Source organism: Ursus maritimus, unplaced genomic scaffold (genome assembly GCF_017311325.1).
Source record: "Ursus maritimus isolate PB19 unplaced genomic scaffold, ASM1731132v1 scaffold_14, whole genome shotgun sequence".
Taxonomy (NCBI): domain Eukaryota; kingdom Metazoa; phylum Chordata; class Mammalia; order Carnivora; family Ursidae; genus Ursus; species Ursus maritimus.
Window position 1 is genome coordinate 30,059,817 of NW_024423786.1, and position 27,269 is coordinate 30,087,085.

General features: G+C 41.9%; 1 protein-coding gene across 8 annotated transcripts in view; it reads left to right on the forward strand.

Annotated features, from left to right (window-relative positions):
* FHIT (fragile histidine triad diadenosine triphosphatase) overlaps positions 1-27,269 on the forward strand; it is a 1,380,201-nt gene that overhangs the window by 591,559 nt on the left and 761,373 nt on the right. The window contains exon 1 of one of the 8 annotated variants that reach the window (XM_008703109.2): positions 2,664-4,261. The exons of 6 other annotated variants lie outside the window; for them this stretch is intronic. The gene's annotated coding sequence lies outside the window, so the exon portion shown is untranslated. Of the gene's footprint in view, positions 1-2,663; positions 4,262-27,269 lie in introns of those variants that run through there. One more of the 8 variants, XM_040628604.1, reaches the window with a different exon arrangement.

Below are 27,269 nucleotides of genomic sequence, written 5' to 3' on the forward strand. Positions count from 1 at the left end.
ATACATGTGTATATATACACATGCATATATATATATTTTTTTCATTGTCTTCCTCCCCTTGGTGCATGGTGCTGGGCTGGAGCCATACAAAGTGATGTAAACACACTTCCTGTCAAGCCTTTAGGAACTTAAAGTGATCCCTTTAGCCTTTGGAAGAACTTGCTATGAAATTGGAGTCACCTGGAGTTACTGAAGCAATTGAATTATTGTTAGCTAGCTAATATTAGAAAAGGGAAAGCAGAAGATTGAAGTCTGTTTTCCGAGCAGCTAATGAGGCATCTCAGATTCGAATGTCACTCTCAAGCTAACCTCGTTAAGACAGAACATCTTGTTTTCATAAATGTCCTGGGGTAGCTGGACAATTACGTGTATTCATTTAACTGAAACAAATAACAAAGCTTTCCAACCAAATTCAAATATGCAAGAAAGCCTCTTAACATTGATGTCTTCTAAGTGTGCAAATAACATTTCTTCAGAACAGCACAAGAGAGGTGGACTTTGCATCTTGTTTTTAAAAAATCCAATTTTTGGATTATTTGAAAGTGGACTCTGTCATCAAATTAAACGCACCATTGACTACCTTTTTATTAAGAGATTTATTACCAGCTGCATTATTTAGTGTGGTTTTATTAAAATACTACAGCAGCTTTCATCTGAATACACATAATTTAGATATTTAATGGACAGTCATAAGGCATTAAATTGTCCCTGTTATTTCTGACCTACAAGAGAGCATGGGGCACCTAATTGTAAGGGGATAAATTAAAGGGAGGTGGTTCTGGGTAGTTTCTAAACATTTGGGAAGCCTATGCTTTTGATTTTTCAAATTGGTGCTGAAATGCGCCTCCAAAATTTGGCTTAGGAAAGCTTACTCCCTGAACTGGCTCAGTGTTCATTTGCGAGGGCTGGAGTCGTGAAGCATTAGGTCGTATGCTTGTGATCAGGTGAATGTCCAATAAATACCTGTTGCATAAATGAATGCATCAGTGAGTTGGGTATTATGGTCTTTTGGCCAGTATTCTCCTTTTTATTTCTTTGAAAAACAGCATACAGCATACAGATGTTTTTCCAAATTTAGATCTCTATTTGAAGATGGCGATCTACAAGTTGAGTGTGCAGCTATGTTTCACTGGATGAGACCTATGTATATATATAAATCTATGTACGGATACAAATATGTAATTAGGCTCAGAAGCTTTAGGAAATGAGAACTACGTAGGTTTTCAAACTTTCCAAACTGCCTGGAAGAAATGGGTATTAATAGAGCTGGCTCCGGAGGGATGGTTTTTCATCAGTCACCGACTCTGTTACGTGGAAAGCCCTTTTCCCATTACTTTTCTATTTTAAATCTATTCCCCTGCCCTGGCTGATTGAACCTTTCTGCAATGTGCCAGGCAAAGAATCTCGTCTCTCCTCTCAGCTTAGAAATAATAACATCTTCACATTTTCATGGCCTTTTCTGAAATGGGGACCTTTCATTTGTGTTTCTCTCTCAATTGAAATAAATTGATTAACGTCGTGGAATTGTGTCTCACCACAGGCCTTTGAAACAAAAAAGCTACTTTTCTGATATGGTAAGGGAACAGATTGCCCCAGATTTCTTTATGCTTCAAGGACTCAGGGGCAAAGGAATTGTTTTATCACAACACGTTGTGGAATCCTAAAGAAAGATCAGGATTCATTTCTTCCCGTTTGCTTGTGTTTCCCCCAGAGCATCCCCAGACACGTACCCCGTACCCTTGGCATTTGGTAATCAAGAGCTCTCTCTGGGACCCCTCTTCTGTGCTTCCTGACTTGTCTCTCGTTTTCCCTCTCCTTTTTGCCCTGTGAAATATTCTGTACCTTGCCTTCCACAATTGTTTTTTTTTTAATTTTAGTTTTATCAATCATATTCTTCATTTCCAATGACCCTCTTGCCCCTCACACTTGGATTTTTCCTCTTTCATAACTTCTTGTGTTCTTTAAGCTTTGTTTCACCAAGGCCCCTTCTCCACTCTTCCCTGTCCCGCACCCCTCCACTTCCGTGCTGGTTTGCCCAGCGGGAGGCATGGGTACATGTCTGCAGTGAGAGCAGAGAATGGAATCAGGATATTTCTTACTCCCCTCTTTTGCCTTGCAGCCTCACCTGTGCCCTGTTCCTGCAGCTCCCTCTGGCTAGGCCTCTGTGGGTAGCACTGGTTGGCCTTGAATAACAAAATTCCTCCCCTTGTTCCTTTAGTGGTAGGGGAATGGCTCTTCCTTGTTGCTAATTTCTGGTGCCCCACCATTCACCATTCATTCATCTGTTTGATTCTTTAACATGGCCCACATCTTTAGTCAAGACTCTTCGCACAGACCTCAGGAATGCTTCTACTTCCTGATGGAAACACAACCTTTTTTAAACTTACAGGTGCAGAATGTTCCTGAATCTCTCAGAGAGTTTGAATTAAATTGAATAGAATTTGAATGCAAGTTCCTGCCTGACCCTTGAATTCTGTCTCTGATGCCATTAGTTCTCTGTGAATGTTAGGTCTTCTTGTTTGTGCAATGGTCTTAACTCTTTCATTCTTTCAAATACAAATCTTGTTTGGTTAAAATGGGTAACTGGTAAGGGTTTCCTCTGCTGCTGTGTAAACCAGTTTCTCCAAATGATGGGTCTCCCTGACACCAGTTCCTGTCCACCTTGCCACCAGATTACTAGTCCTTATAAGCTCCTCTCTAATGGCCAGACCAAAAAAAAAGGAAAAGTACCCTTTGTTTGGTGTTGAACTTCTCTTTGGGCGTCTAGATCTCGGCAGACCCTGAACCTAGACATTGCTTCCCCCGAGCAGAACCCTCTCATCTGTTTATGCACCTGTGCACATCTGATTCCTGCTCATGTTCCTAACAGGCTTGCCATTTACATTTTTAGCCAAGTCCAGAGGTCCCTTCCTCCTGTACTTCTTATTCTGATCTTTGTCACTTACCGTTTTGTCTCATGTGTTTTACTGTATGTCTCAACTTACATACTAGAAGGTAAATTTTTTGGAGTTTTAAAAAATGCTTATTCATTTATTCATTCACTCTCCACTCCATCAGACACTTTTGTTTATCATCTCTATTTTGGGTGCGGTCAAGATGAGACAGCAATGTTCCTAAGCTGAAGAAGTTCACAGCCAGCTGGGGAGACGAGCACATAAGGAAGGGGGACCCAGTGTGAAGAGAGCCATGATAAAACATAGAGAAGGCAGCAGCTCATTCTCTCAGGAGGCAGGAGGCAGGAGGCAGGTCTGAGCTGGCATGTCTTCCCTGAGTTTTCTTACCATGGCAGGTAGAAGGAATGAAAGGAGGTGAGCAAGGGGTGCTCTATAGGTCAACTGATGGGGCTTTGTTTTTAACTCAGGAACAGGGGGTGTTAAGGGCTACACATTTAAGCAATTCCTTTGTTCTAAAGCGATAAATTGGGACCATGATGTAGTCAAGGTTGGGATTACTGTCCGAGGATGGACTTGTCACAATCCTGCAGTTGCTTGCATTCCCAGACTGTGATTCTCGAGGGACTGGGAGGGGCATATAGAACTCACAGAAGCTCCACAGTGCCTCATTTTCAGCTGTGGCTGATGGCTTTCCTGAGAGCTTCGTGCCTTCCTCACCTGTGCCCCATTACCGGATGATGTCCAGGTAGTGCTGGTTTAAGCTAACGTGGCAGTGGTTACTGTTATTCCAAGCAGTGCTCAAAGTCAATAGGAAGAGTTGGAGCTTAAAAAAGAAAAAAAAAAAAAAAAAAAAAAGCTAAGGTGAAAAGCACCGATGGAGAAGGAGATAGAAGGATGCCGCTGACAAATTTGTGAGCTAAATCTGAGGCTTATGTGGCTTTGCTGCAGTTTCTTCCCTCGCTGCTCTTCAAGGAGAGGCAGAGAGTGAGAAAGCAGAAAGGCACAAGAAAAGGCGAGCCTTGGAAGTCTTAAAAGCTCCCAGATTCCTTGTCCTTTCTTACCCTCCCAGCTACTGGGATCTTTTTTAATTGGGAAGTTGAACACAGTAGTGAGAAGTGTGCAAAACGTAAACGAACACACAATGAATTACCATGAAGGGGAGAATCTTCAGTTCTCTGTCTAGTGGGAGAAAGGTCAGAATCCACGTGTTGAGAGTTGTTTGACCCCTCACCCCCTCCAGCCTTTAACTGAGGGCAGTTGCCCTTTCCTTCCTGTTCCGGAAAGCCCAGAGAGAGCTGTGTGGTGCGTCTTCTCCCGCTCCCTGGAGCTGCTCCGGATCCTGCAGGTCAGACCTTGGCTCAGAAACAGTAGGTCCAGATTTCTAGGGAACTGAAGTCCACCCTGGAGGGTACTGGGAGGGGCGCAAGTCTTTCAGTCAGATTTTTGCAACGCTCCGGCTTTTCCTTCCTGTCTCATTGTGGATATTTAGTTCGGGGTATTTAGTTTAGATGGGCAGAAAAAGCGCAGATGGACCAGGCTTTGGCTGGGACAATTTGTGGGCAAATATCTGCTTTTCTATAGATATCCAAATCCAGCAGGAGAAAGACACTTTTGAAGAGAAAGGAAAGGGAGGGAAATGACTGGAATTCTGGGCAGCGCCCCGTGGTAGCCTCAGGGTCTGAGTCCGTCCAGCCCCCCACCTGTAAGCTCTAGGAATCGAGGGAGTGACTTAAGTCTAAGTCCACATTTTCTGGCATAAAAGCAGGCACTTCTGGGGAAGAGCCCGTCCTTTGGCCTTGGATGGACCTGAGTGCAGGTCCTGGGCCTGTCCCTTACAGCTTTGGGACTTGGGCGATTTATTTCACTTCTTTGAGCCTTGGCTTTATCAGCCAAATAATAGGAACCATAGGAGCTACCTAGTGGGGATGCCAAGAACATGAAATAAAATGCTGTGTGTTGAGCAAATTGGTGCTGGCGATGAAGTAACTCCCCTAGTTGCTGCCCACCGGTCCCGGATCTCTGCTCCCACTACCTTTCTTTTTTACATCGTTTTTGTTTTTCTTTCAGTGTTTGTTTTTGTTTTGTTTTGGTTTTTTGTTTTTTGGGTTTTTTTTTTCTTAGCGTTTTTTTTTTTTTTTTCCTTCCCCATGAGGTTATTGAAAGGACATTTGACTCTGTTCAAAAGAAATGTTGTGGTATGTCTGGCTTTCTCTCCCATTTACAGGCTTTATTCTTTCTTTCAATAGACCATGTATTTTGTTTTGTATGCTCTAGGATTCTAGATGGTAGGAGTTGTGCAGGGGGCAGGAAGAGAGACCGCAGGGCACGGCTAACACAGAGGATACCGCTGGACCTCAACAGTAGATACAGAAGGAGGGGGAGGGGGAGGGAGATCTTTTGGAAAATGGTAACTGTGGAGTTTTAAGCCATTATGCTATCAACAGGTTTTTTTTTCCCCCTGTGTTATTTGTAAACTTGCCTAGAAGCTAGGATGCGATGGATATATTTGATAAATAGGATAAATATTAGACAATATGGCATGAATCTAGCCCACCAATGTTTAGCTTGGAGGAATTAAAGTAAAATGAAAGAATTCTCTGTATGTACAGAGAATACCAGTTACCCCTTCTTTGTACTGCTTTGCAATTGGAGATTTTGTATCTAATTTCTGCCCAAATGCGAATTGTTATCTTAGTTGGCTCTTGATGGATGATCTTATGGTGTTGGTTTCATGTGACAGTTATTAGGAATCCATGGACTTTTAACCCAGAAAATAACCTGCAAGATCTTTATAATCCAGAATTTTCTAACGTGAATTCAGTAAAATACTAGTCCCTTGATGAGGTCTGCCCCGAAAGCATTCTGTGGTTGGGGAAATGCCGCAGATCAGCGTCCCCTCGCAGAACTAGCATTAACATAACTTCTGCCAAGCCCTGAAAGGAGGAAACCTGTGTAGCTGGATTATCCAACCGTCTCCCAAATCTATTTGAACATGAAACATTTTCTTCAAGTAATGCCTTTTAAATCTTCAGAACAAACTTGGGGAAGCACTCTCTTGATCCAAGGCTTCATTTTAGAAATGGAAAGCAAAGTCCAAAGAGATGATTTGCCCAAGTTTACTATATGGTGAATTTCTTGGATTCGATCCCATGCCACAAATCAAACATGATTATCTTGCACTTGAAGGAAGATGCTACTGAAAGGAACCTGTCCTCTGATGGACTTTACCTAATGGCTTTTGTTAACTACCTGAAAACCCCAAAGCAAAGAACACTGTCTTTCCAGAGAGGGTCCTTGGTAGTATTGCTGATTGTGTAACCATGTAAGTGCTTTTATAATTACAATTTTATTTCTTTTGAATCTGTAAGCTTTTCCTGTTCCCTCTAAAGCCTGCCTGCCTTTTATTCCCACTCCCATGACTCTACACTTGCTGAAATGCCTCTGTCTTTTGTTCTTCCTCTCGACTGTTACCCTCTTACCCATCTGGGGACCTGCTTTTTGCTCCTGGAGTCTATACAAATTCCTGTGTGCTGTAAAATTTTTGGAAATTCTCCTCAGAAGCCTGAAGACTTCTGCATAATCTGTAAAAGAAAATTAATTGATATTAATCTTTCCCCTCGATGACAGTTTTTTTTTTCCTTCTCGATCTCCGTGTTGATATCACATAATGCAGTGTTCTTAATAACAGCTTGTGGTTGTGCCATTTATTCACTGGAGTTCTTAAGTACCCAAAGCCAGGCTCCTCAGGATGTGCCTTACAGAGCGAAATTGCGGGTGTTGCTTGCCAGTCTTCTGTGAGCTACAATGGCCACTACGAATTTTGAGAACCTCGGAACAAGCACATTCTTCATTCCTGGACTGGCAGTATTTAAGAATTCACTTGCTTCAATCCAATGAACATTTGTATACTTCATCTCAAAACACATGCTATGCTCTGGAGATGGTTTTTTTTTTTTTTAAATGTATTAGGTATTGTTGCTGCCCGTAAGGCGCTCGTCCCTTGGTGAGGGAGACTCACTTCTAAATGAGCCCAGTGCGGGATAGGAAGTGCTGTATTATGTGGTGTGCAGAACGCTAATGCACAAAAAGGAGTAAGTCCAGCGAGTAAAGGTTTCATGGAGGCGTAGCACTGTTATAGTGTCCTGAAGCCTACACAGCAGCTTCTTAGAAGCCCAGGAAGCTTGGTGATTACTTCGAAGTGTGATAGATGAACTTGTAAACTCCCGTTCCCTTGGTGGGTTCTGTCCCACCTCCAAAATTCTCATTCTCAAGTTAGATCCTCTCTGAGAATATGCTGTACGTGGAAATGCATTTCTGTCAAATGTGTGACACGTACAAATTCACCATTGCAGTCCAGACGATACAAGCTTCAGTGTGACTGTTTGAATGGCCCTTCCTGTTCTCTCTTCCTCACTGTGATTATTCCCACTGCCACTTTAGTGCTTATTATAGGTCAGCCTCTGTGCTGAGAAGCTCTCGTTTCTCCATCTGTGTCTCTGTTTTCCATGTAATCCTGACAATGACTCAATGAACCATGTCTCCCCAAATGTGTCTGCACTTTGGAATCACTGGGGGAGCATCACAAATGGCTGATGCCTGTGTCCCAGCCCCAGAGACTTTGATTTCATTGATCTGGGGCATAGCCTGGGCTTTGGGATTAAAAAAAAAAAAAAAAAAAGAAAGAAATCTCCAGGTGGTAATGAAAATGGCCTAGAATTGATTGTGATTATGGTTGTACAACTCTACGAATAGATTAAAAACCATTGAATTATGAATTTTATGGTATGTATATTGTATTCCAGTACAACCCTTATGTTAAAAAAAAATACTAGGTGAATAATTTGGGAAGCATTGCTATATAGTAAATGGGGAAACTGAGATCAAGGAACTTTCATGGACTAGCCTAGCTAGCTAGAGTAGAATAAGAACCCAGGCAGTCTGAGACTAGAGTTTATGTTCCTAACCACTTCACCACCCTATTGTCCTCTAACCTGAGGATGACTTTACTAACCTGTCATTCAACAGGCATGTGGCTGGAGAAATACTGGTGGATTTGCTCCTGTCCGTCCACATGCCTTCCATGTGTCCTGTTATGTAACCAGTGGATCTAATTTGCAAAATAATTGGCGTTAGGACTCGGTAAAAGACTTAGCCCCCTTGGGAATAAAATTCTCCATCCCTTTATCACAGTGCTGAAATGAGCTGAGCCAGCCTTCTTTTGGTGGCCAGGAGGCATCCTCAGAAGCACATCTAAAGAGGGGCACGCTGGTATCAAAGTGGTACATTCAAAACCAACTCTTCCACATCCTGGAACCTGAAAATAGATCGCTATTTAAAAGAGACTGCCTGGAATGTTACCTTGCTCTTTGTCAAACCTCTCCTGAATTTGGGTATAAAACGCATGTAAAAATAGTGCAACTAAAATAGGAGCAATGTTTGGGTTTTGGCCGCAGAGAGGGAATAAGAAGGCAAGCCCGATGGGAAAGCCTGTTTTCACCAGTACCAGGAAAACACGTAAGGGAGACTACTTTTGAAAGCAAGGAACAAATCTGTATCATAATGCATTGTCATCAGCGTGTTATTCTGGATGGAACAGTGAAGGTCTAAGTCTCCAGCGCGGCACAGTGACTTTTTTGGAGAGGAATGCAATGCTTTGTCTCTCGTATGTAAAAGATGATCACCACTGACCTCTTAATGGCTGCCGCTGCTTCCCCTTTGTGCGTTCTTTTTGAATAAAGATTGAGTTCAAAAAGATGAGCACAGCTTAGCGCTGAAAGGGAACTCATTAAAAATGGCCTTTCTAGAGGATAAAAGGTTGAGTTTCAGGAGTGAGCCTAGTTCGTTTTGCTGTAGTTGCTAGGTGCCAACTGTCTCCTAAAGTGTGGAGAAGTTTAGCAACGTGCAATCTATTTCTTAGTGCCAAACATCAACGGTAAGAGAGTATGTTAATTTAAATATTCAGAATTTTTCTTTTTAAACTTGGCTTTGTCTGTACTTGCCTGAAGTATTTTCTTGAATTAGCATTTGTTTCATTTTTAAGTGACTAGTAATTTCCATGAAATCCATTGCTCCGATATTTCTCAAGGAAGGAGGGAGTGCCCGCTAGAATCCAGTAATGAGAACTGGAGTAGGAACTGGGAGTAGTTCAGGCCTTCTCTATCAACTGAGAAGCTTGTATCATTCATGGATTCTCTTACTTTGTCCCTGGGATCAGCTCAGCTGCTGATCCTTACTGATCATCAGAATGAGTCACCATGTGGCCTAGGGGAGGTGGGGCCCCAGACGGCCAGGGTAGTGGGTCCACCTGCACACCTCACCGTGGTGCCCAGAGCTGCTGTGACCACTCCCCTCCCCAGCCCCAATATGACCACTTTTCACTGTACCATGGCTGCCTCGCTAGTTCAAGCCCCAACGTTCTGTCCCCCGGTGTGTAGAGCCTCTTAGCTGTATGGGCTACTTCTATTCTTGCCTGGCTACAGTCCTTCTCTACAGGGCTTCCAAAGTAAGCTCTTTTGAAATTTAAATTAGATCAAACTATTCCCTTGCTTGAAAACCTCCCTAGGCTACCCATTTCAATAAGAAGGAAATTGATATGGCTTAGGCTGGCAATGCATGTTTGTGTCAACCTTCGCTTTCTGTCTGAATCCTAATTCCTGTCCCCTACATCACCAGGCTCCAGCCATGCTGGCCATCTTCTTGTTGATTTTATTCACAAATCACTTTGACCCACATGGCAGCCTTTGGGCTTGCTCTTTAATTAGAAGGTCTTGAGGGCCCCCAAGAAATAGCAGCCCTCTTTCCTGCTCTGGTTCCCAAATTTGTCCAATAAAGTGTGAAACAAAAGAATGGCCGATAGAGACCAGGCTTTCGATCTGGTGGGCATGGCTTTTGATCTTAGGAATTCTCAAAGTTTTAGTACACATATGAATTACTTATGGCCAAGGTTAAATGCAGATTCTGATCAAGTGGGACTGGACTGGAGCTAAGAACGTGCATTCCTCACAAGCTCCCAGGTGATGCTGGCACAGCTCCTGCCCAGGAGAGGCTGGTGGGTATTGAACACAGGCCGGTTAGGCCAGCCAAGGTATTCTGGTAAAACGTTTTGTGCCAGGCTACTTTGAAAACCTGAGGGTGGGGAAAGTCAGGCCGCTGTGACACCCTGCCTGGATGGTTGGCTTCTTGACCCGCCCCAGTGTCAAGTGAGACTTTCCTTCCCAGAGGGACCCCACCTGATCATCTGCTCTAAACAGTGATCCCACTGCCCATCGCTCTCAGCTCCGTAATCCCATTTTATTACTTTTTCCAGCTTCCCTAACTATCTAAAAATCTTATTTTACTGCTTCATTGTTTTCTGCTGATCAGAGAAGGGAGTTTGTTCTGTTTAGTACCGTATCTCCATAACTATAAAGGGCACTGCTTGCTGTATATAGTTACTGAGCAAAATAATAATTACTCTAAGACAGATTGGTCATAAGTTCCATGATGATGGGATCATTTCTTTCTTGTGAAGGTACAGCATAGGACATGGCCCATGGTAGACAATAAGTGAAGGAGAACTCCGGTTAAAAAATAGGGAAAGCATGTTAGAGTAATTAGTGGATCAGGTTAATTGGCAGGTGTTACTTTTTTTTTTTTTTTTAAAGATTTTATTTATTTGAGCGAGGGCAAGTGAGAAAGCAGAAGCAGGAGGAGCAGCAGAGGGAGAGGGAGAAGCAGATACCAGGGTCATGACCTGAGCTGAAGGCAGATGCTTAACCAACTAAGCCACCCAGGTGCCCTGGCAGGTGTTACTTTACCTATGGGTAGTCAGGATCCTCTCCATACTTTCCTGGCCTTTTTTTTTTTTTTTTTTTTTTTCAAATAAGAAACTAATTTCCAGACTCCTGTATTTTGGGCAATAAAAAGTGGGGAGTGTTTGGTATCAAGAATGGTCTTGAGTAGTTGGCAACAGGTCTTTTCTTGAGAGGGTAGAGTCTATTATCAAGAGGCTGCCTGTCTATACCATTTGATAGGAAGCCATTGTTCACCTACCCCTCTGAGCATAGGTACCATCCTTCCTAAGAGAAAATGAGCCATCTGTCCTTCTATCTCTAACTCTCATTTGATACCAGAGCCACAAAGTTCAGTCACTGGGTTGCCTTTTCAAGGCACAATGGATAATGGCCTGAACTCCCCCCCCCCCCATCTGTGTGAGAATTGAGCTATTCACCTGTCCTCTGCCCAGATGGCTACTGCCGATCTACTCATTTCAGCATCCTTGATAGAGGTGTTTTTCCCCCCATTTCATCATCATCTGAAGCTAGGAAAAATGGCTCAGACATTCTTTGACTAGCTCTTATTCTGTCAGCTCATGAGGATTCCACGTTTGTAACTTGGCTATCCCTGGTTTAAACAGAAGAGAGACAGAGAATGAATGAACTAAAATTTGTTGAATCTTCTGGTCCAGGTGCTTTGGAAGAACAGCTATGTTCCAACCTTGGCCTTGGATATTGGCTTTGTTCTTTGCTTCCAGAATGGGATTGGCTTTTACATAGGTCCTGCCTGGGCATCTATCTGATTGGTAATTTGATATCTAATTCCTACACATATGTCAGTGCTGTAGGGCATTCTGTATTGGTTTGGTTTAAAATAGTAGTCGGCTCTTTCAGAGTACATTAAACACCTGTTAACTCATAGAGATAGAGATATTGTGGACTATTAAATGAATCCATTATTCAAATGATGTTTATTGGGTATTGACTGTTTGTCAGGCACTGTGCTGGCTGCAACATGTATGGGAATGTTCAATGAAATCTTATTTCTTTCTTAGGAAGGAAATTTTCTCTCTAGTCTCTGGATCCTTCATCCCTCTTTTACACACACACACACACACACACACACACACACACACTTTTTTTTTTTTAAGATTTTATTTATTTGACAGAGAGAGACAGCCAGCCAGAGAGGGAACACAAGCAGGGGGAGTGGGAGAGGAAGAAGCAGGCTCCCAGCGGAGGAGCCTGATGTGGGGCTCGATCCCATAACGCCGGGATCACGCCCTGAGCCGAAGGCAGACACTTAATGACTGCGCCACCCAGGCGCCCCGTCACACACTTTCTATTAGGAGAAGTAGCGACTGCCCTCCCTGGTGACAGCTGGCATGTACTGGGCTGTGGCCTGCATGCTAGTGGGGAAAGTTTGTCACTTAAAGGTAAGAAAGGTGTTACACTCTGCCTTCTCTCGCTTGGACTTGCCCAAAGCTCTGAATGGTGCATTCATTAATTTCTGTAAAAGACCTGACTTATTCTTCCCGGTTACCATTTTCAACCCTGGACTGAGGGAGGAAGCCCCATCTGACCAGCACTGTGCAACTGGGGCCCTGGGGTGAGGTAGCAGAAGACCCATTTGACTTCTGGCCTGAACCTGTTAAGGTTTGCTCACAGGATTCAGACATTGATGCGACATGCCCAGCCCTTCATAAGGCTGTTCTTCCCTCCTCACGTGGCTTCTCCCTTGGCTCAGGGAGGGGGCTGATAGATAACCCTGATCTCATTCTCTGCCCTAAAGAAGATCATGATCTAGGATGTGAGATGGGGAAGTGAATGCACAAACACAGTGGGTGTGTGAGGGGTGTTCTAGCTGGAGGGTCACAGATACTGTAAGTAGGACAGAGTGGTAGGCCAGGCCCTTCCACATGTGCTACTCTAATTGGCGAAGACCTCATTCTTCTGCAACAGATTGGGTCATTGAAAGCCATGGTAATGAAAGGAAATGGCCCCAAATGTGAGCTACAATTGCCTGTGAACTGCCTAGTTTGTGTACTTAAAAATTGTACAGTTTGCCCCTCAGAGCATACTATGGTGCATTATAATTTTGGTGTTAACTGTGATCTGAAATCTTTGGGGGGCCCTCATCCTGAAACCTCTGTACTTCTCCAAATATAGGGCTCCAGCCTGTCTTCAACAGCCTCGTGTGCCCAGAAAAGCAAAGACAGGACCCCATGCCGTGATGCACACAGGTGGTTTCCATGGCCACCAACACAGGTGGAGTCTAACATCTTCGCAATAGGCTTAAGCAGTTGAAGGAGAATTTGAAAAAACAAGCAGATTTGTTTAGCAGTGTTTGTAGGAAAGCCTTGTAAAGAAATGGCAGAAGTGCCCATAGGTGGGATGTGCTTTCTCTCTCTCATCTTCTGGAGCTGGGAGGTTAAGTAGCCACCCAGAGGTAGGTATGTTTTCCATCCTCTCAGCGGGTTAGTGGAGGAAGTGAGAATAACAAGCACTTGGTGAGCAAGAGACTCTTGTGGGGCAGTTTTTGAAGATCCAAATATTATACCATGCATTGTCCTCTAAAGCCAGAAAAAGTGCACCAGCAATTTCAGTGGAAACATCAACAAAGAAATAATAGAACCTTATTAAATGAGAAACTGTCCAAAAAATGCATTTAACAAAATCGAAGGCAGGTGGAGAAATCCCAGCCACAGCGACCTGAGAAAAATGTCATCTGAGAATTTAGCTGTAACAGAGTGCTCCTCGGTAAATGTGCACTTCTTGGTGACAGTGACAAATTTTTTGTAATCCTTGCTAACTGCACCCTCAAAATGGGTTAATGTTTTCTTGCTTTGTGCTGAATTTCATAGAAATAAGTGCCCCCTAGGGAAATTTTAATTGTCTCTCTTTTTTTTCTCATTAATTTGCTGTACAGTTGAAAATTAATACTACTGTGGATTTACAGAATTTGCTAATTAGTAAGAAGCTTGACATTTACTAATGTAAAACTATGAATAAACCTACTAATTTAAAAATTATGTCACCGTCAGAATGTTCCCATGGAAGCTGGAAGCCCAGAGAAAAATGTGGTCTTTAGATATTTATTAACAAGGTGATTAGTCAGAGGATTACCATAGGACATGTTATTTCAGTGCTAGAAGTTTATTATTCATGTTCCTAATTCAAAGAGTTGAGATTCTGGGAGTTACACGTGTTATCGGATCCTTCGCCTGAAATGGATAGAACTCTCTCAGCACCGCCATGAAAGCTTTCTCTGGGTCACCAGTCTAAAGAACTAAAATGAAAAATAGGTTATGCATGTCATGCAGCAACTCTAATTGATTGGTAATGATGATCTCGAAAGTTTTGTTAGGAAAATCATGCCCAGCTACGTCCTCGTTGATTAGTGATGTCCATTGTTGGTACTGGGAGGAGGAAGGCACAGTGCCAGGCATGGCCCCTTCCCAACGAAAACAAAACCAGGCGGTGAGCTGACCAAGGACCTTTTATTCTTTTCGTGGAGGATAAGTGTTCTTTGGGAATCTATGGTTAGTGGGGACAATGTTCTTCTTCCCAGACATGGTGACAGGAGGAATAAATATTGGAGCCCTAGAACTTGAAGGGAAGCATGCTGAATGAAACTCTGAATCATGAAAAGGCTTCATGTGTCCATCTGTGTCTCAGGGAAGCAGGGCGGGGAGATCCCAGGAGGCGGAGTGGTGGTTCAGAGTGGCAGGGTCTAGAGTGCACCCTTCTGCCTCGTCAGCATCGATTCTGCGTGGGGTTTCAGTCAGCTTGTGCGGTGGCCTACCGAGGACTGTCAAGAGAGGACTTGTGCCAACAAAGCCTCTGTCCTGGCAGGACTCTTGGAGGAAGTGTCATCTAAACAAAATCTTTTGAAACTGGGATACAAATTTTTCAAGAGAGAAAAAAAACAAACCATTTGCTGCTTTTTTGAAAAGCAACGACCCTTTCTCACTTTGGTCATTAAACCAAGGTTCAAATGTGTAGGTTTCTTGGAGCTGGCATCTGAAATATTTTAAAAGCAAGAGGCTTTAAGATGATAAAACTCTAGAGATGCCGCTTTGGGAGAATACTCATCGTGCTTTTCCTAAGACTCCAAATCCATTCAACAATACAGATGCTCTTAATTAGTGATTGCTTGTCAGCCTTTTAATTATTGTGTTTTGCAGCCCACTTGGCAATGGAAGTTGCCGTAAATTACCCTTAGCAACAGCACACTCTCGGGGTAGAGTTGCCCTGAACTCTGCATGCCCTGCCATGTCCTCAGTGAACAGAGTGGGCACGTGGGGCAGAGCCACGTGGAGAGTCAAAGGGCTTGATTATGCCCTTGGCCTCTCTGTCGGGCCTTTAGATATCAGGCACGGCCACCCTGTGGGCTCTGAGTAATCCTTTCCACTTGTGGAAAACCAGACTGACTCTGTAGGCAGCCACACATGTGCGCTTGAAAATGAATTCCTTTCCTGACGTGTCTTTTTCTGTGTTTGTGTTCTTCCTGTCCCTTGCTCTGCTCACCCACCTGGAGGCAGACGTGTGCAGTGATCATTTACATTGCAAGTTTAGCAAGTGACACAATGTGGGCAGAAGATCTTCCTTAGTGCTGCTGGAAGGAGAGAGGAGTCCAGGGTCTGATGCCCTGTGTACAGATCTTAGCACCGCCTTCTACGTGCCGAGTGGACTTAGTCCAGTGACTCACACTCCCAGTGCTTTCTCTGTAAAATCCAAATGATGAAAAGCTATCACAAGGGTATGGAGAGGATTAAGTGAGATACTTACATAAAGTGTTGAGTGTTATGCCTGGTTTACAGCAAGGGCTGCAGGACTCTCCATGTTGTTAGTATGACTAACAAGTACCCATATTAAATAAGTTACTGCATAGGTTTTCCATCTCTACGTGATGGATATCAGTGAGAGGTGCTCTTGATGGCATTGTAAATGCGGACCCCCAAGTACTTTCAGAAATGTCTTTTATTAGCTTTCAAAAACTGTGAACACATTCTAATCTCTGGGCACAGTCCTCCCTAGACAGTGTTCAACATGGTGTTCATTGGGGAAAAGGAGGAAGCAGCTACTCAGGACACAGGTTTGACATCTGGGGGAGGCCACTGCTCCTAACCTCTCATGCTGGTCTCCATTGCCTTTGGGGGGGGGTGTCTCCATTCCCCCAAAGCTGTCCCGTGCTCTCATCTTGCCCTGCGTTTTTCTGAGCAGTACTTGATAACCTTTACTGAGAGAGGCTTTGGGCTCTTAGCGAACAGGTAGCCTTGATCAAGTCATTTGACTTCTATGGGTTTTGTTTTCTCACTACTGTACAGGCTGTTGGGGTTCAAATGAGCTAATGTAGGTCAAGTGCCTAACATAGGCTCTGGCATACAGGGATATTCAATCAATTCTCATTTGTTGTCATCGGTACGAGGTTCTAGCTGCTATAAAAGGATATTAAGTCCAGAAAGAGATGAATTTCAGGTCAGTCCCCTCTTCCCTCATTAACTACAAAGACATCCTTGTCATAGTTTCAGGGGGGACCAGCTCATTCTTCATCCTTTATCTTTCTGTCTCCTATGGATCAGGGCCTGTCTTTCTTAGGTACTCAGAAAACTGTATAGATGTCACTTAATATTTACCCAGCACCTTTTGTGTTTGGGACAATATGCTGGACACTGTGGGAGACATCAAGGAAGGTTTGTATACAGACAGATCACCTAGAAGATTCTTTTGAGGTCAGGAGGAGATCAAAAGTAGCAGTAAGAAAATGACCAATTAGTCTTCTCTTTGAGAACTCTCAGCTCCAGTAAGTCCTTAAACAAGTGATGAGGAGAACAAGAAAGAATGAAACAGTACAGTGTTATTATAAGGGAGGTAATAGCCAGTATGTAAATGAGTACGACCACGCAGGAAAGCTGTGTGAATCATACGACCAAAGCGAATGCATAATAGCCACCCTGCAAACTCCAGCTTTCCTGCAGAAGCTTGCCTGTGGACAGAAACGTCCCACCTGGTCTGAACAGTGGAGGCACGTGATGGGATTCAGGTGTGGGTCTCGGAGTGCCTGCTCATTAGTGTTCGATGGTGCTCCCTAGTAGGCGGTCGGAGCCTCATTACTGTTCTTAAGAGTAAACTGATATTAAGAGTTCTGAATTTCCAAATGGTGACAAATAGAATGAAGAGGTAATGAGATGGGTAGGAACAGAGATCCCCTGATGAGTGCCCATCATGGTGAGAGGATAAGAAAAAGAGAAAAACACCACTGTCAATCCAAGAGATACTGAGAAATACCTGTTTGGGTCTGGCATGGGGGAAGTGAGGAGGCATTTTTCAGGCAATGAAATTGGAACCACCCTGGATGGAGCCTTGCGTAGTGCTGTGCTGCAAAAGCCATGAGGGGAAAGAAGGGTCACACTGGGACCAACTTCAAATCCAGTTTTAGTTCCTATTTTATGATGGCAAAATATACAGAAGTGGGGACTGGGAGGGAGTTCTGTTTCAAGACCCCATGAGTGAGAACCTGTCATGACTGCTGCTGCCTCAGTAAGGTCTGGCTAAGGAGATCTAGAAGTTACGGGTTGCCTTCTTGGGATTTCATTTGACCCACATCTGCGGACCTCCAGGAGAAGCCAGTGGATAACTTGAATGGCCTTGGGTTAAGGCCTTGAATTTACATCTTAATGTCAGGTGAATTTTCCATATGCTATTGAACAGGATAGAAGGAAGGACTTCAGACATTCCTGAACTTGCACCCTTACTAGATCTTACCACCTGAAGTGGACTGTTAAATCATAGATTTTATCAGTCATGTAATTATCTTCTGAATAGTGCAATTAGAAATTGCTGAATATGGTAGAACACCTAAAATAGAAGTACATCCATCGATAGATGATGAGTGATACCTAGCTATAGCTGACACTGCCTTACCTTTCCATTTTAGCCAAAACCTGTGAGTGGCATGGCTTCACCACAAAACCCAGACACTCCATGTCAGTTAAAAAGTGGTGGAATCATTTTTCGTGTGTCGCGATAATCATTGCCTTTTGTTCATTTGCACTGGGAGCTTCAGTCTGTTCGATGTTAATGTTTAAAATTTAACAATTTGGTCAATTTTTTTTGGTATTTCAAAAAAATTTTTTTAACATGCTAGAAACCTTAAAGTTAAAGAGCCTTGGGTGTCTCTTAACCTCTGAGAGGCCTGTGCACAAGAGGATGTTACGTGAGGTTTCTGCTTCTGGAAGATCACAGTGGGCTTTGATGTACTATACAGACTTTTGGCACTGGCTTGGAGTTGGGGTCCCTGCGCTACTCTCCAGCCTGTGGAGATGAACTCTTAGGAGTCTTTTGTGATTAATATGAAGAGTATAGTATGAATGGAAATGCAGTAGTAAATTTGGTAACTCTAGAAGGATCCATGACATTAAGGTGATTTTTTTTTTCCTTTTTAAAGATTTTATTGAGAGAGAGAGAGAGAGAGCGCGCGCGCGCGCGCGCGCGCGCGCGCGCACAAGCGGGGGGAGGGGCAGAGGCAGAGGGAAAAGCAGACTCCCTGCTGAGCTGGGAACTCAACACCTCAACAGGGGGCTGGATTCCAGGGCTCTGGGATCCTGACCTGGGCCAAAGGCAGATGCTTAACTGACTGAGCCACCCAAGTGCCCCAGGTGTTGTTTGTTTGTTTGTTTTTTCTAACTGGAAAATCTCTTCCTTAAATATTACAAAAAAATTTTTTTTGAGTATAGTTGATGCACAGTGTTACATTTGTTTCAGGTTTACAGCATAATGATTCTATAGTCTGTTACACTATGCTCACCACAAGTGTAACTACCATCTGTCATCGTAAAGTATCGTTTTACTATCCTAACCTGTAAATTCCCCTCTGCTATTGCAGTACATGTGAAGATACAGTTTGGGCTATTTTTACTGCTAAGATGACTCTCAGCCTCCATCAGACCAAGCAGCCATGCCATACTTTGTCCTTCAGTTTAGAAATCTGCTTCCTTTTTATTCAAGCGTCTGTCTCTCCCTCTTGAGCTGGTTATCTACAAACACAGGCTGTTGACTTTCTAAATGATTCTAGGCCTCAATACTGGTGTTATAGACCTTCACCACCTGTGTTTGGTTTGGCAGGAAACAGTTTTTAAGTGACATAAATAATTTTGAATTTTATACATTTTTGCACATATGGTACTGTATTTAATACTCAAGGTCAAGTTGAAGTGTAAAATACATACACGTCATCTATTCATTCTATTTCTCTTTCTTTACGCCATGAAAAGAACTTTAGGAGCAAATACGTTTTATAGGTGGTCTCTTTTTAAAGAACAGGTCTCCAGTGCGTCAGCGGGGAGAAGGGGGCTGGTAATTCATATTACTCGAGATACTTGAAAATAATTCTTTGGAAACTTCTCCAGTGCATGGTCATGGTAGAAAATGAAAGTATATGGAAAAGACAATAAAATTATTTGAACCCCATTTTGTCACAGGAAAATCATCCTGAATTTCCAGATTTCCCCTAGTACATGTACACACACAAATGATTTTAAAAATTGTTTACTCATACTCTGAAAATGACTATTTATATTATAAATATAAGGTTATATATAATTTAAGGTTATATAATGTAATTATATAAATATAAGGTTCTATATAATCATATAAATACAGGGTTATATATTATAATTACATAAATACAAGGTTGTATATATATATCATAAATATAAGATTTTATTTTATTTGTATTTTATTCTCTCCCTGTATGAATCAGCTACAAAGCAGATGTCATTATTGATTGGAGGGTGGTGGCGAGAATATAACCGTTCCAGGGAGTTCTGGGGCAGGCAGTATAGGGCGTAAGTGAAAATCCTTGTCAGGATGTTGGCAGTGAATAGGCAGGAGTAAAGGGTTCTTGGGCCTCACTGCACACGAGGATTACCCTGAGAACTCTTCAAAACAAAGTGACCCAAAGGATGCCCAGGTGTAACCCAGGCCAATTAAAATATGTGGGGGTGAGTTGTTGGTGAGGATGTTCAGAAACTAGAACCTTCATTCACTGATGGTGGTAATGTAAAATGCTAGAGTCCCTGAGGAAAACCACTTGGCAGTTCCCCAAAATGTTCCATATAGAGTTTCTATATGACCCAGCAATTCCACTCCTAGGTGTACACCCAAAGAGAACTGGAAACCTAGGCTAACACAAAAGCTTGCACCTGAATGGTCATAGCAGAACTATTCATGATAGCCCCAAAGTAGAAGTAACTCAAATGTCCACCAATTCATTAATGGTTAAAAAAAAAAAAAAAGTCTGTACATACAATGGGGTGGGATTCAGCCTTTAAAAGGAGTGAAGTGCTGACACCTACAACATGGGTGGACATTGAAACATTATGCCAAGTGAAAGAGGCCAGACACAAAAGGCTACATATTGTAGAATTGCATTTATATGAAATGTCCAGAATAGGCCAATACAGAAACAGAAAGTAGATTAATGGTTTCCATGGGCTGTGTAGAGGGGAACGGGGAAGCCACTGCTAATGGATGTGGTGTTTCTTTTTGGAGTGAAGAAAATATTTGGCAAGTGATCCAGGGGTCCTTGGGATTGAGCCCCATGATGGGTTCCCTTCTCAGCGGAGAACCTACTTCTCCCTCTCCCTCTGCTTCTCCCCCTGCTTGTGCTCTCTCTCTCTGTCAAATAAAATCTTTTAAAAAAGTGAAATTTGAAAATTGAACACTCTGTAGCTTAAATCTTTCTCATCACAAACTTCTCATCACTCATTGAATGAAATCCCAAATGAGGCCTTGCAGGATCTGGTCCCTACTTATCTTTGAACTTCTCTCTTCACCTTTCTCTTTTGCTGCTGTTCTTAGACCCTGCTGTCCCTCCTACCCCTCTTTTCTTTCCATTCCTTTAAGAGCTGGAGCTCATTCTTACCTTGGCACGTGTTGTTTCCACAGAACACTATCTCTCGACACTCACCTATAGCGAGCTCCTCATTCGAGTCCCAGATCAAATGTTTAGCTCCCTTTCCATCACCACTAAACCCATTACTTCAACCCCCTCCAAGTCACTACCTACTTCAGCATCCGAATTATTTCCTTTAAAACAAAATCAGAAATATTTCAGCTTGCTGATTGGTTTGTGGTCTCTACCATGTACTGATCCTCTTCACCCTGCACCTAGAATGCCCCATGAGAATAGGGGCCTGGTCTGGCACGTTCACCACTAGAACAGTATTTAGAAAGTGGTAAATATATAATAAGTACTTGTTGGCTGAATAAGTGATTCGTTTAATGAGGAACCAATTCAAGGAAAGACTTGCTAAGTGTAGGCAATCTCTGAACACTTTTGTAGGAGAAGGGGAAGGAGCCAGGGGAGTGAGATCAGAGTTGGTTAACAAGCAAAAATTGCAACACATGAATGTGACAGGGGAGAGGGGAGGAGGAGAGGTTGCTGATGAAGTGAGATCTTGAAAAAGCAGTTGGCATTTTGAAATGCCTCTGTGTTTTCTGTTTATAAATAGCTGAGCTTCAGTTTTTGTTTTTTGGATTTTTTTTTTTTTTGACTTGTTAACAATTGAAAATTTTTCTTTAGTGACACCGTAGGTTGATGACTTAATCTACATTACTAAAAGTTGTTTTTTCTTTGTATAAAGTTCTTACGGGTACACTTTTATTTGCTTGAATTCTGAGACACTTCAGACTGTCTTCTCTTTCTCTTTGTTCTTGTCACCTTCTTGTGGGATGTTCTTATACTGGCTCCTGTGGAATTTTGACATATGCCTGTAAGTTTAGAATGCTTTATAAGTCATCTAAGCCTAAATTATGTCTCCAACTATCCATTTACATGTCTTGATTGTTGTCCAAATCCTCAATAAAATATATTTGAGAGCCTGGCCAGCTGAAAATAGGCTGTTCCTCAGTGAGATGACAGGTCCTCTTTCCTGGTAGGATTGCTCTTAGGATTCGTTAGCCAGCAGCTCTTCTAGCTCACTTACGTTTTTGGTGAACCTTTGAGACCCCAGTTTTTAAATGCAGTGAATTGGAATTGAAGAATATTTACCAGTTGGTAAAGGACCTGGAGTTATTCGCAGTGTGGTTTCTTCTGATGACTCTGAAAGACAATTGGTCACGTCTTGTAGTATTGGTCGAGATTCCTGCCATTTGCTGAGTGGATATAAAAATAGCATATGACTTTTAAAGTAAATCTTATCATGCCCAACCATAATGGAATAACACATTTATTTTTCAAGGTGAAAGATAACATTTTCATTCTTTCAACCAAAAGACAGTATTTCTTTTTTGATGTGTCAGGCTTCTTGGGTGCCTTGGAGACGTCCATTTTCATGGCAGACTGTTTGAGCTAGAATAGTCATTTCCCCTTACATTATATTCCTGAGGAATAAAAAAATTTTTACTAGAGATTTGGAGAATCAAAGAATACCCAATGCTGACAAAGTTATGGGAAAATAAGTATTTTGCCTATATTATTTTTGAAGGTAAATGTTTTTAAACCTTTTGTGAGAGACATTTAGCAGTACATATCAATAGCTCTGAAGGTTCAGTATCCTTTGAACACAATGACGCTCAAATCTAGGAATTGAGCTCAAAGAGATACACACATGTTGCTGTATGAGACACATTCCTCATAGTGTTGTCAGGAGGATTAAGTAAGTTGTTATATAGAAATCACTTGGAATGAAAATATTGAGTATGGTATTAGCTATTTCTATTTTATCAGGTGCTTTTTTTTTTCCCCCCTTTAAGTAGGCGTCAAGCCCAGTGTGGAGCCTAATGTGGGGCTTGAACTCATGACCTTGAGATCAAGACCTGAGCTGAGGATCAAGTCAGTAGCTTAACCTGAGCCACCCAGGTGCCCCTCAGGTGCTACTTTTTTTTTTTTTTAAGATTTTTTATTTATTTATTCGAGAGAGACAGCCAGCGAGAGAGGGAACACAAGCAGGGGGAGTGGGAGAGGAAGAAGCAGGCTCATAGCGGAGGAGCCTGATGTGGGGCTCGATCCCACAACGCCGGGATCACGCCCTGAGCCGAAGGCAGACACTTAACTGCTGTGCCACCCAGGCACCCCAGGTGCTACTTTTTAACTGACACTGCTCTACCCCCAATGTGGAAAGGATAGCGGTCACCTAGTGGTAGTTCAGTACCAAATATATGGTTTTACTTGTTTTTTAATTTAATAATTCTGCACTATTTATATGGAAGTACTCTTCTAAGCAATTTGGCAATATTATGTGTTAGCTGGCAGTTAACAATTATTTGTTGAATAAAAGTCGGCATTACTTTTTTGTTTGTTTTGTTTGTTTTTTTTTTTTATTTTTTTAATTTTTACATTATGTTAGTCACCATACAGTACATCCCTGGTTTCTGATGTAAAGTTCGATGATTCATTAGTTGGGTATAACACCCAGTGCACCATGCAATACGTGTTTTGTTTGTTTGTTAAGATTTTCTTGGAGAAAGAGTGAGAGCAGGAGGAGGGGCACAGGGAGAAGCAGGCTCCCTGCTGAGCAGGGAGGGAGCCCACCTCAGGGCTCAATCCCAGGACCCTGAGATCATGACCTGAGCTGAAGGCAGACACTTAACCCAGCCACCCCTGGCATTACTTTTTGACAGCATAAAATACCAATACCAATATGATGACTAGCTTTATAAAATACTTACTAAATGCTTTATGTGTGTCCTGGAGAAAAAGGTACTGTTGTTCTCCCCATTTCACAGACTGACCCTTTAGCTGTGTTCTTAACATCATCATCCCAGAGGTTCTGCTAGAGTCAGGCTAGGAAGGAGCTTAAGAATCTGTTGTTTCAGAAAAGCTCCCGGTGATTTTTCATTGGAACTAGTGCTCTAGGGAAGTGCTTCTCAAACTTTAATGTACGTAAAGCACAACTTGGAATCTTGTTTAAATACAGAACGATGCCGTTGGTTCAGGGGGAGCCTGGGAATCGGCATTTCTCACATCTCTTTGGGGATGCAGATCTTGTTGGCCAGCGGACCACATTTTGAGTAGCCAGCCTATTACCTTGTTGGGGAAATAAGACTTGAAATGTGTCCCAAAGAAATCATTTGCTTTGGGGAAAAGAGAGAGAGTAATGAAATGGGCTCCTGGTGGTCTGTTGGGTAAGATTTTGCATTCTCATGGGCCTGGTCTGGTGGGTGCCTTTGCTAAAGTCCTGACCTTCTCAAACTTGGATTGTTGGGTTTTGAGGGGTCCTCCCATTCTCAAAGAGGAGTTTATATTCTGTCTTCTCCACTTGACCAAATAATGTAATGTAATAGACGTAGGCATGCGTTCCAGATCACCAGCTGACTGTCCTACAAGAGTATTGCCATGTGGTTTTGGCACCAAATGATTCCCTAATGTGACAGTTATCTTTAACTGAGAGATTCTGAAAGTGGGGTCTCTCAAGTCCTAGGTTCCTAAATTTGGGAAATCCTTGCAAAGAGTTTGTATCCTCCCCAAATAGTATCCTCTAAAGGAGACCATCTGAGGTTCACAGTGAATCTGAGTAAGCCACTTGACCTGCCAGCTTACTCAGTATCTCTAAAATGAGGGGAACTGAATCTATGCAGTCTTGGAGGGCCTTTTCTGTTCAGTTCTGTACAGTTGATTTTTCTTTGGGGGGACAAGGTTAGAGGCATATGGCAGTTATTTTAGTAAGACATTAACATCACATTTGAAAGCAAACCAGGGAGAAACCTGATCTACCCTGAAGTGAGTGGTTGTCATGTCCCGTTGTTAATGGTTGGGAAATTTAGCATTTTAGAGCATTTGCTTTTGTGCCCATTGAACCTTATTTCACCACGAATTAGGTTACCTATGTAGCCCTACCAGAAAATGACTGATCAAATCCACCGAGTCACAAAACTAAATGTGAATAGTCAGTAGAGACCTTTTCATCACTTCCTTTCTCCGTACTAAATTTTGAAGACAAAGTTCTAAAAATAACTACATGCTGCCAGCTGCTGCGAGAGAGGCAGAGACAGGTTATAGTGGGTAGAGAGGAAAAGAGGGGGTACAAATAACTTTGACAGCTGAAAGGATGGAAAATAGAGACTGATTTAATACCTTGAAGGCATATATTTTTAGTTCAAGATAACAGACGTAATTATTAAGGAATATAAATTAAAGAACTGGCTAAAAGCATAAGACTTTAGGTGTTCATTAATATGCTATTGTTTACAAACAGACACATGCAGATCTCAGTCCCTGTTTGTGGAGTCGCCTTCTATTTCTGTCTTAGCTGAGGCTGCTGAAAAGCCTAAGGAGACCTAAAGCTTAGACGGAGGTCCCTAACCTGGTGCTTGGTTTTCTGGGTGCCAGAAGGTGTCATCTCCATATTTGTTAAGTAACAGAGATCCCAGGAGATGATTTTCCTCTGGGAATTCAACAGAAGATTGGTACATCCAGCCTTCTTGTTGGGTTAAAAAAAAAAAAATCAGCAATTTTTACTTTAGCTTAAAATAAAATTGCTTTTGGTCATCTTCACATGAGAGGAAAGTATTTAATATTTATCTCAGCCTTGCAGACAGTTTGAGATCCTGGAGATGCAGGAATCTTCCCATCACACAATATTGGCTCTTATCCTTTGCTCTACTTTTGTTCCCTTTATGGTTGCTGGAGTGTTTTTCTTCTCCACTGAAATTAAAACTTGAGGAAGCATGTCTGCTAGCAGCACAAATGGGCAAAATTTTACTACGATTACAGAAGAGACTGAATTGGATTTGGGCAAAGAGATATACTACCATTTTTGGTAATACTTCATGTGACCTAGTGAGCTGCGCTTTGTGCATTCCATCATCCAGTGTTTTCAGAGGAGATCTCTGAGGGTACCAATAAAAACCCAGCATATCAGTAACTACATGAAATTCCAAAGCTCTATTATTTCAACGCATCAGAAGGTAAACCGGGGGGGGGGGGATGGGTAAGATACCTGAAAGAGACCTAAGGGGGTAAGAATATGCCAAGGGACTGAGAGATGGGTCTGCTTTCATGACGGGGAAATTGAGCACTAGTTTAGACTGTGATAAGAATAATCTCTATTGAAAGGAACTAGGTTGCCGAATTTTCCTACCCACAGGAAGAAATTTGATCCTAGTCAGTGGAAGGTAGGAAGGAGAAAAAAGTGAAAGAGCAGATGGAAACAGAGGTGAGATAGGATGTTCCAAATAAGCTCAAAGAATAACCGGCATAAATATCTGCGGGTTAAACTAATCAAGACAGATTGTCCCACGGATGGGAAACAAAATGCTATATTATTTATGAAATACATTTCAAAGGGCCCAGTCTAATGATAAGGGGATGGAAAAAGTTATGCTTGTCAAATACAAACAAAGAGAAAAGGAGCAGTAGTTCAGGGGAGTGACATGAGTAGGAGCATATGCACGTGCCAAAGTGCAGAAGCCAGGGCCTGATGCCCTTTGACAGGGATTCAACGATCGTACCTAGAAATCCAGCGCCATCTTTTCAGAAGCCGATGAAATAAGAGTAAGCAGGGGAAGAACAGATTTGGGAAACAGTTGATGAGTTTGGTTTACCATGTGTATAGAACTTCTCAACCAATGCAAAATTTATTGTTCTTAGTGCTTTAAACTACAGCACTTTAAAATCAGTCATCGTTAGCAGAAATATCCCGAATGTTTGGAAACAAAAAGACCTACAAAATAACCCTCAGGTGAAATGGGAAATGATAACAAGAATAGCAAAATTTTACCACTGAGTAATAAAAGCACCAAAGGTCAACGTTTGAGAGAGCTAGTAATGGAATACTTTGAAGGCACTGTATAGCTTTTGTTACCTAGGAGGAAAATAGAAAGTCTGAAACCCCATAAGCTCAATGTTTGACTCAAGTAATTAGAGAAAAACTGTGACATGATAAATCTGAAGAAACAAGGAAGGAAGAAAAAAGGGGAAAGAATTTTATTGCAGAAAATAAGCAATAAACTAGAGATTATTAATAAGAGCAAAGAACTAGAAAAAAGTTTTTTGAAGCTTAATAGGCTAGATATAATTCCAGGAAAACTGATAAAAAATATACATATGAATAAGTACCTTTTATCTACAAAATAGGTAAAAGAAATAATTATGAATTATTAATCTATTAAAAAAAAGAATGAATTTTTTTTTTTACCAATAAAGATCAATTTAGGCGAAAAAATGATTTAGGATAAATTTAGGCTAAAAAATTGATGCAAGGAAAAAATGTAATCAGTAACCATGAAATAAATTGTAATGCTTATCAAAACAATTCTGTGGTGTAAAAATGGGCCTAGACAGTTTGACAAGTAGTTTTATTTAAATCTCAAGGAACAGAAAATCCTTGTTTATACAACTTCTTATAGAACAAAGAAGAGCCAACCTATAAGTTTGATTTTTTTTTAAACAAAACTAGGTAAATATTATTGGCTAACTTCATTTATGGCATGAAATAACACTAAAACTTCAAATCTAGCAGTGTATTAAAAATAATTGTGACTAAGTTTAATTTTTCATGAGTGAAAGGATGTTTCAGCATTTAAAAAAGTGTTACCATAATTTATCACATTAATGACAAAGAACAAGACATTGTATGATCAATGACAAAAAACATTTAATAAAACTAAGTTCTTT